The 9,989-nt window shown below is 43.4% G+C and overlaps 1 long non-coding RNA gene across 1 annotated transcript; it reads right to left on the bottom strand.

The window, feature by feature from the left end:
* Positions 1–1,221: 1,221 nt before the first annotated feature.
* Positions 1,222–7,630, bottom strand: LOC147602143 (uncharacterized). The gene is made up of 2 exons (XR_015259850.1): positions 2,098–7,630; positions 1,222–1,496 (listed from the first exon to the last, which is right to left on the bottom strand). It is a non-coding gene; the product is annotated as an uncharacterized LOC147602143 (long non-coding RNA).
* Positions 7,631–9,989: the final 2,359 nt, after the last annotated feature.

Below are 9,989 nucleotides of genomic sequence, written 5' to 3'. Positions count from 1 at the left end.
TTAAAGATGGTTTCACGTATGTACAGAAACAATCTGTTCAGAACATCAGTCCCAGCAGTTTTATTCCTAGAATAGATCTCCTGGTTTAACAGATAAATATATTTTTTTTTTCCCTCATTGTGTATAATGGATTTATTTTCCATTTAAAAAATGCTTATTCTTCCCAGATATGTATTGAAGACTGCTATTTTAATAAAGAAAAACCATCTGAACAATTTTGATGACCACATTGCATTGAAATATAGAGATCAAAAATATCAGCAGGCTCTCTTTCTATTCCCCCATGATATTGTCATTTTAAGGATGAATGCAATTTGCCATTAGGAGCGTAAGGAGAACAGACAATATCAACATAAGATGAGAATCATCAGAGACAACTTTTCATGCAGCGGTTCTTATTCAAAGCACTCTTTATTTAATTTCACAGTGCCAATATCTGAGAGTTATTTATTGGATTCGTTGTATTGGAATTGTTTTGTAAACATCTTAAGCAACAGTTAAATTACTACTCAGTATTAGAAATTAGGTAAGACAGAGAAGGTAATGTCTGAAAGAAAAAAGACGTTTTCACATTGGCAAAGGATTAGCAGCCGGTGTCTTAATGATCCATGCTGACAGATGTATTCTTTACTGTTTTTATTAATAGTCTGGAAAACTGAGTGAGCAGTGAGGTAAGAAATTTTGCAGATGACACAAAATGGTTGAAGCCTGCTGAGGACTAGGGATGGCTATGAAAACTTTTTGAAGACTAGGAAAGCAAGATGAGATAGAAATATGAGAGCAAGGAGAATCTTCTGTTTTGAATAAATACAAAATAAACAGATTTGAGGGAGGGAAAGAAACGAAGCCAAACATCAGCTACTCTTAAAAGCTGAAAATTACTCAGAAAAAAAAAGTGGGTCATCATTGGTGGCAGTGGACACATTGGTGACTCTTCTTAAAATGCAGAGTTATCCAAAAACCAAATTGCGTAAGTACTGCACAGCCCAGGACGGAAAACAGGCTCTGTAAGTATTACAACACTGCTTTATAAACTAAGCTTATTGGCATATCTGAAATACTGTATTCATTCTTGGTTATTTTTTTTCTCAGAACTATTTTGCAGATATAGAAAGGTCCATAAATGGGAGACTGAAATGACTAGATAAAAGTGTTCATTGGAAGAGAAACTGAGAAGATTGGAGCTGTCACTTAGAGATGAATAAAAGGAAAAACACTAGAGAGAGTGTAACTTTTTTACTTCAGCTTATTCTTTCTTCTCAAGATGAATAAAAAGAATTTAATTAAACTAAGCATTTAAAGGAGATCAAAGAGGACTCTTCTCCACAATGTACAGTTAATGACGAGGTCTTCTCGCTGCAAGGTGTAATTGAGCCCAGGAGTGATCCTGTGGGGAGGCTGCTCTGTAAACTCCCACTTCTTCCTCAATTTCCTCTTCTCTGGGAACTTTCAGTCCTGTCCACTCTCATAGGCTGGATATCGAACTCAGTGAATCCCTGCTTGGCAACAAACACTGTACTAGTCCTAAATTCAACATCAGCCCCCTGTACCTTACACTGAGAAATATTTGTGCTCCTTTGACTTATACTCTAGGTTCATTAACAGCTAAAAATACTGCCACTCGGTGGGGAACTGTAACAGACAAACTGCAGAGGCGGCACCTGCCAACACATTCTTCTTAAATTACTCTAGGTCGCTGATCTTGAACGTAACCAGCCAGAGGGCCCAAATTATTATAATACTGTTTTTCACGTCCCTTCTGTGGATTTGAGACTTCAAGACTGTGATTAATTAAGCCTCTCAACTATCCTCATGTCCCAGGTATTATTAGACTGATGGCTAATGTAACCTTTTCAAGGTCTCAGTGTAAATAGCTAGTTCTGCCAGTGATAAATCTCTGAGTTTCCGTTCAAAACTATGCTGCTTCTTTAGCCACTAGCCCAAATCCTTCCACAGTAATGTCTCTTTCTTACTCCTCTGTGAATTTCCAGTCGTGGCACTGCAGTCATTACAAGCATCAAAAATCATCTTGCAATCTTGCATTATACTTGGCATACTAGTGACTCTTGGCCAAGATTTTTTGACAAATGTGTCCACTCACCCATGTCTTACACCTCATCTTCTAAGTAAATGGACAATTCCAGCTGGGTTGAATGTAGTATAGGAGAGAGATCTGGAACTCACAGTGACTTAACATCATCTTCAGTCTTACAACTGCCTTATAGAAACCCCGCTGACTTAGAAAGAGAACACAGCATTTTCATTTCAAAGAAAGAGAACTTTATAGCTTAGTAAAGTATCGCTAAGGTGCAAAAGCCCATATAAGCTGGTGGAAGATCCTATTGGCCTGGATGAACTCCACATTTTGGTTCTTTACTTTGTGAGTGCTTTAGCAGTAATAGCATCACTGAAATGACTTCATGCTCATGTCAGTGGTTCAAGAATTACATTTTTTTTTTGTTTCCATGGTGCTTCTTCATGCAACCATCTAAAAATGTCTCTTGTTCTCCTCAGCTGCTTTGCATACTGACCAGACCTTAGGAACACAGGTAAAGATTGCAAGGCAATGAAATTATCAATTTGTTGGTACGAGTTCTTGAGTGCAGTGGCTAAAATTGAGACACACTTTTTTTCCCAGCTGCAGAGTGGAAAATGTAAAGTTTTGACCTTCAGAATGTTATCCGAATGTCATTATTTTCAACAGTTCAGGTCCTTTCTGTTTGAAAAGTGACCAATGATCTGCAGTTCCTTGTATTTGGGTGTTCATCTTGAGTAACCATTGATTTTTCCAAAAGTGAATATTCATCACTCACTGAAAACCAGGCCCTGTTACGATAATGCCATCTGCATTCTCCATGGTCAATAGTATCCTTGGAAAATGTCAATTTATCTTTCTGATTTATATTTTTTTTTGCTCTGATGAAATTCCAGAAGGGAGCTAGGCAGAGAAAATATGGGTCAGAGAACTGGGAAAGCAGAGATGTTTACACTAGCAGGGTCCCAACTTCACTTTATTTCCAATGTGATTTACTAGTAGTGTCTAATTTACAGCTGAGAAAGGGAAGTGTTGAATGTAAAAGCATATATAGTCCAATTCATAGTGGACAAATGTAAATGAAAATAACACCACAATCTTTTCTGACACCAATTAGCCTCCTCATAGGAGTCTCAGGAAAAGGACCCAGCCACAGGATAGACATTTGTTGGACCCTTGGTTTCAGGGCTGAGGCAGCAGGAGTGGCACAAGAGATATTTCTGTTGTCACCTGCCAAATGCTGAATAAATAACCAGAAGCACTCATGAGCATTTAGATTACTTAGAGGAAAGAAAAGCTAAACTAAATCAGCAGAGATTTTGTTAAAAATTATCGCTTGAATGCTGTGCGCACTGCCACTACTTACAAGAGATCTTGTTTTTTCCCTTGCACCTAATTTTGTTGGAGTGATTTATGGGGGGTCTCTCCTCCCGGCTGGCACTGCTCTCCAGAAGTACTTTGTCCCTCCATCTTACAGCTCCATGCTACAAACGCATCGCTTGCTCTAGCTTCCAGCACCACTCCCATGAACAGAAAGAGATTATCTGGGCCTTTAAAAAAAAATAAAAAATTCTTTACAAAATAGTTGTGCAGGTTTTTGCTTCAAGAAATTTGGCTCTGTGGTGACACCAGACACTGTTGTTCTTATCAGCACAGTTTACTTTGACGGTTCTCATCACTAGCATTTCACAGTAATTCCGTATTTGTACTAGTGCACACTGAGGTGTGCATAGTTTATAAACTTTGTATGTATAGATGCATGTAGGTAATGTTTAAGAGAAAAAAAACGTTGCTATGTAGGTCGGTGATTTTACCTCTAGAGTTCTTCAAAAGCAACATCCATTTTGCCTGCAGAAACAAGGGATATTGAAAAGATATTCCAGTGCGCTATCTCTCCTGCAGTCACGGTTTGCCTTCTGCTTTAGCTTTATAAGCTACTGGTGGACCATCCATTGGAGTGGAAGGTGCTCATATATTCAAGCAGGTAGGCAGAGCTGGTCAGATGGGGTGTCCTCGAGGCCAGCGGGAGGTAATGATCAGATTAGCTGGGTCATAATGGGCAACCACAGCTATATATATCTCACGGCTCCCCTTCAAAGGAACTCACCTAATCAGATCTGTTCCCAGGAACATGTTTATCCTGTCTAGCTTGGCTTTCAAAGCGATTTTTTTTTTTTAGATCCCAGCTCCCTGTAAGCCTAGGAGTGCTGAGATCGAAAAGGCCCTTTTGATTTCACTCATTATGAGCACGGTATGAAATTTAAGTCCTGACTCTAAATGCCTAGTTTTTCTCCAGACATGGAAAGCTGTAGTTCAGCCTCAGTCCTGCTGTCAGCAAGAAAAACTTGCTCCAGTTCTTTCCACAGATTTTTACAGATTTATTTTTCGCAGACTTTATTAAACTAATCCCTCAGCTTTGAGCATCTTCTCTGGATTATGAAATTGCTGCCTTATGTGAAAGCCAGAGAATAGCTGCCTCGCAGGAGGCTGCAGAGGTGCGTGGTTTCTGCCACCAGGAGAAATGCCTGTGTTTCTCCTCAATGGTGAAAGATGAAGAGAGTTTTCATGGGCTTGCAGACTCCATCCCTAGAGGTGTGTTATTCACCTCACCGATTTTTACATTCCGGTGAATAACCCATAGAGCAGCAACAAAGCCAAAAAAGTTCAAAGCTTTCAACTGATGACCCCGAAATGTGAGGAGAAAGTCAGCTGAAGTCACATAGGAGGAGGCAAAACAATTCCCATTTCCTGCCTCTGAAGTTCAGCTTTCTCCTTGGCTGCTTGCATTTGAATCTTTCCCCAACATTAACTCCTACAGTGCTCTTCAGGTGACCTCCTCTGATCCTTTAAGGCACAATGTGGAGAAATATGTGTGAATAGGCAATTCTGGAGTTTTTTCTCCAAAATCTGTGTGTGTGGATTGCACCAGCGCATCAGGTGAGCTCTTTCCTCCTTCCCAGATAGCCTGTCCATCCCAGTTCTGTAGAAGCGATGCTTCTTACAGCTGATATGACAGTGCAGCAGTTTTGAGCCAATGAGCTCAACTTCTTATTGCTGTTTGTCTGCAAAAACAAAGTCAACTTTTTTGTCTGGATTTTGAAAAGTGCCTTTAAATCCTGGGTCTAACACATGTTTGCAGCTGAGATAGGGAAAAGACCTGGGAACAATGACCTATGGAGATATTTAAAGCGCAGTTTTGGAAGCAGCTTTAACTGAGAAGCCAAAAAATCCCTGCTGTACTCCAATAGCAGAGAGGGAGCTGTACAATTACCTAAAAGCCAGGGAGGAAAAGCACATCTCTCATCAGTAAAGCCGTGCCTGTTTGCTGTGTGCTTCGCTTTGCGCTGCATTTGTAGCCTCACGTTTGCCACCTTCCCTTCCCTCTTGTTTTGCTGGGCTGTTACTGCTGCATAGAAGTCAGTAAACACAAGTTTTCATGTACTTTTTGTTTTGTGATTATGATATAATGTTGCCATTTAATTATTTTTTTCCATATGCTCACACATCCAGAGGGATCTTTTAGCTTCTATTAAACTCACAATTTTCACAGTAAGCCACATGCTCACTAAAAAAAGTGAGGACCACGAGGCTCCAGTTACTGCAGGTGGTGGTACCGTGAGTATTCAATACCACAAGGGAAGGGACAGCAGGTGGTGGAAGTTGATCGAGTTAACTCCTTCAAGATGGCCCTGATGCCATTTTACACCCCCGTCCTCGTTCTTTATCCAAAGGAGGATGGATAATATAGTAACCGGTCTTTTACAACTGCTGACTTCCCTCACCTCTAACACTGGCTGTGTCAATCCCCCAGCAGCCCCGCTGCAGAACGGCAACCGTGAGCTTTGCACTAGGGCGCCTTCGCTGAGGGCAGCTTTTGGTGAGACGGAGCTGCACCTCTTTGTGAGGTCCAGCTGTCTAACAGAGAGCTTTGTTCAGATCTGTGAGGTTTGTGAGGTCCCTTAAGCCCATTCATTTGAGTGGGCATCGCGCTGGGTTAGGCACAGCCAACGCAGCAGCAAATGCCCCTCCTCTTTCTCCTCACTCTCCCAGCTGCAGCATCATGCCAGGGTCATTACGGCAAATTATTCTGCAGGCTAGATTAAAACCATGCTTACGTGTTACTTCTGTGTCGGTCACCCCCTCCTTTTCTGATATGCACAGGGACGGTCTCAACGCCAGGAGGGAAAACGCATTGTTTAGGGTGGGACGAAGTGTAACTAGGGGCAATGGGAGGAAACAGAGCAGAGAAATGTCTAGGCTGACTATCAAGAAAAACATCCTAACATTGAAGCCCAAAAAGGCTGTTTAATGATCTCCCAAAGGAAGTAGTGGGAACCTTTATCAATGAGTCATTGCAAACTGTGAAGGACAAAGCTCTGAGTGTGGGGAACAGTCATGGGTTGGCAGGGCATGAAGGGTCTTTCCCATTCTTCCTTGCTGCTCACCCTCCTGAAAGAAGCAGAGCCCAAAAAACACAATGCGAGCAGCAGTTTCCTAACACACACACAAAAAGAAAAACAACATCCTTAAGTGATCCTTTGAGATTGGGAGCCTGGGAAATGCTTTTTAGATTAGCTTCAATAACATGACAGACGATAACAAGTTTTAGAGTAATTTTTTTTTTTTTTTCAGCCGCATTGCCAGAGCGTGTGTCTATCCTGGCAGCAGCTTTCTTGCAAATTAATAAAACATCAAGGCTGCACTACTGGCCACACTGGAGTAGTGTATTTCCAGGAGAATGCCTGAACTGGCAGATCATCAGCTGCTACAAATCAATTAAGTTCCCTTGATTCCAGCACAGAGGGCCACCAACTTACAGCTGCAGAGGATCTGGCCCATTTCATGTTGGAACAGAAATATTGCTTTCATTTTACTGAGAGCTGGATTATTTAAAAATTAAATGCTGTTAAAATTTAAAATCCCCATTTAATTTAAAATTCCCTTTGCAGTTTCTTTTAGTGACAGTGTTCCTCATTTCTGCTCCAAAGACTTGAGACCTTACATTTCCCCGAGACCACCACATCAGAGCTTGCAGGGCTTTGGTATCCTTTGGCCAGCAGGCACAATACAACTTCCCCTCAGGTTTTTTGCTGATCTCAGTTTCTCGTTCCTGTTTGTTAAATAACCGTAATAAGAATAAATAGCATTAAGGGTTATGCAATGCTCACCACGTTGGCCAAATCCCTAGAAAGCAGCAGCATGCCTCAGTGCTGGGAGGGGAGTAGAAGCAGGATGGAAAAGAACCCCCATGCCTATGGAAAAGCGCTGGCAGCTTGGAGGCTCAGACAAACGGCTGCAAAGACAAAGCTTGCTTCTCACCAGCATGCCCCAGCCCCATGTGCTCTGCGTGCATACCAGAGTCTTCAATTTTGGGAACAGGGGGGAATCCTCCAGCTCCCTAGACAGACTTTGGGTCCTCACGACATGTTGCTGGGCCGTTGCAATGCTGACATTTGTTGGGAGTTTGACCACAGCCATGAAGAGAAGCCCAGTGTCTGACCGTGCAGGCCCTGGCAAGCCACGGTGCGTTTTGCTGTGGCTCAGATCAACAGCTGGGTGTTTTGCCATATTAAAAGTTATTTCACATCATCTGGTCCCCAGTTAGTTGGGTACTGGGGCTGGCATCAGTGAAGAAGAAAATCCTTATCTCACTCAGCCCACAGCCATGAGGGAAGGAGGACCGTCCCAGCAAGCTGCAGAAAAAAAGCAAGAGATAAGAGGGGCTATGGCGTCCAGAAACAGGGACTGGGGGAAGGATACCAAGGGTTAAAGCAACCGAGAGAAATCAGGGTTAAAGGGAGCTTGAAGGGGCTGGGGAGGTGCTGGGAGACTGGGGAGGCCTCCAGCATTGCTGTAGCATCTACTCGTGGCCCCGGCAGCTGAGCCCGTGCCTACGGGGAGAGCTGTGCCCCGGCAGGCAGTGCTGGGCTCCAGGTTGGGTGACATCTACTCAGTTCACTGCTTGCCTTCTTGTGAAGATGGAAGATTTCACGCTTCCAACTTGCAACTGGGTTTATAACTTGGCAAAGAAACTAAAAAAAAAAAAAAAAGAACCCACCCGAAGCATGTCATTACAGAGCGTTACAGCACATGCATTAGCGCCTTGCTACAAAACCCAGCTGAGAGCCAACTTTCCAGCGTAATTTTCCTGCGCATCTGCCAAGCGGTGCGTGGAAAGAACCATCTGCAATGTCTTACAGGGGCATTTCCCGGTCACAGCTTCCAAAGGGTAACTAAAAACTGAGTTCTGTAAAACATACGCCATTGCCCAAAAGGGCTTGAGTTTTAACGAGAATATAAGCTAAAGTTGAGAGAACAAGTGGTGACTCCCACTGTTTGGTTTGCTCTATGTCTGGAGCAAATCAGTCCACTCGGCAAAATTAACATCTCATAAGTACTTCATAATCCAATTTATATTTTAAGAATTTTTCTTTAAAGAATTAATAGGATATCTGTCAGGCACTGTTCATTAAACTTTTTTTTGATCAGGCAATATCCTGAATCACCAAGATCCTGATTATGCTTACATTTTAATCTCAACTGATTGCCCACGGGAACAAGCAATCAAGGGAAACGGTGCATTGCCCACCCCTGGGAACCACCGGTCTGGACCGAGCATCCCTTTCTGGGATGCAAGCTTTCGCCAGCCGCATCTTGTGCAGCTGAGAAGAAGAATGTCCGGAAGAAAGTCCACACACAAGAGGCCAGATTACATGATCTAATGCTCCCTTTTGGCCTCAAAATCTGGAATCAGTGAATTGAAATCTAAGAAAAAAGAGTCCCCAGCTGTAGGAGTGAACTAGCGCAATTGCAAATAGGGCAATTAAACTCAAACTGAAAACCTCCTGGGTCATCTTTAAAGTTATAAATTGGATTGAAAGGCATGTAAGTATAATTAAACTGCTCCTGTAGTTTCAAGCTAACACAAAATTTCTCACTTCCTGTCTGACACTCCTGTGTAATGTTCCTGTACACCCCTAAAAACCTGATACATTATTTTTCATATCTCTCTGCAAAGGTAGTCTCTAGTTGGGCTGCAATGTACCGAGCGGAAGGCTGGACTGACCAAGTGAAAGTCCCCACTTGGCTCTGGGCAAACAGCAGACACAAGTGTCCCTTCCAGCTGTGAAGCCAGGTAATTCTTGTGGTGAGCAAAGGAGAGGGGCAGGAGGGACTCCCCAGCCTAGACTGTGCCGCTCTGGCTCAGGCTGATCTGTGTCCAAAGGTCAGGTTCACCCATCCATGTGGCAGTGGCTGGACATTGCAGGTAAACCTCTCTGCTTCATGTGAACAACCCATGGAGAAGATCGGTGGCCAGGCATCTCCTCCACACCCTGTCCATCTTTCTTGCGTGAGGCTGCATCCACATCCAGGTAGACCAGCCCGACCAGCCCACCCAGCCCGTCCTAGAGACCACCACACCACTACGGTGGTGTGCAAAACTACGGTTGTCTGCACGATGCTCCTGTGCAACAGGCTCTGGTTAGTAAAGCACCACTGGGCTCAGTGTAGAGGCGTCGCAGGGCCTGAGAGAAGGAGGCAATTTTTTTATTTTCCACGAGCGCTTGTACCTGGGCCATTAATTCTAATCTATGGACTACGGATAGAAATTTCTCACACTTCTTCAGCACTACAAATTAATGTTCAGCACAAGAGCAGGGCAGGGGGAGAAATTTGAGCAAGGCCAGTTTAGCGTTTCCACCCCAGCTTCTTTTCCCTGCTCCTTCGCCCTGGGGCCCTGAATCTCTTTTCTCCTTGCCTGCATACTGACTCCTCTCTCCCCTTCCTCTCTTTGCTCCCCTCTCCTCCCCACGCGTGTCCTACCCCAGCGTTCTCACTTGCTCCTCTTCTTCTCACAACTTCACCTCCCCTCTTCCCCTCACCCGTTTCTCTTGGTATCCCATCTCACTTTAAAACACAAAGCTGCTCAAAAATAGCAGGAATAGGATTTTAG

This window comes from Chlamydotis macqueenii, chromosome 1 (assembly GCF_036417535.1).
Source record: "Chlamydotis macqueenii isolate bChlMac1 chromosome 1, bChlMac1.mat, whole genome shotgun sequence".
NCBI classification, from domain to species: Eukaryota; Metazoa; Chordata; class Aves; order Otidiformes; family Otididae; genus Chlamydotis; species Chlamydotis macqueenii.
Note: the sequence above shows the minus strand (reverse complement) of the source record. Positions and strands in the feature narration are given on the sequence as shown.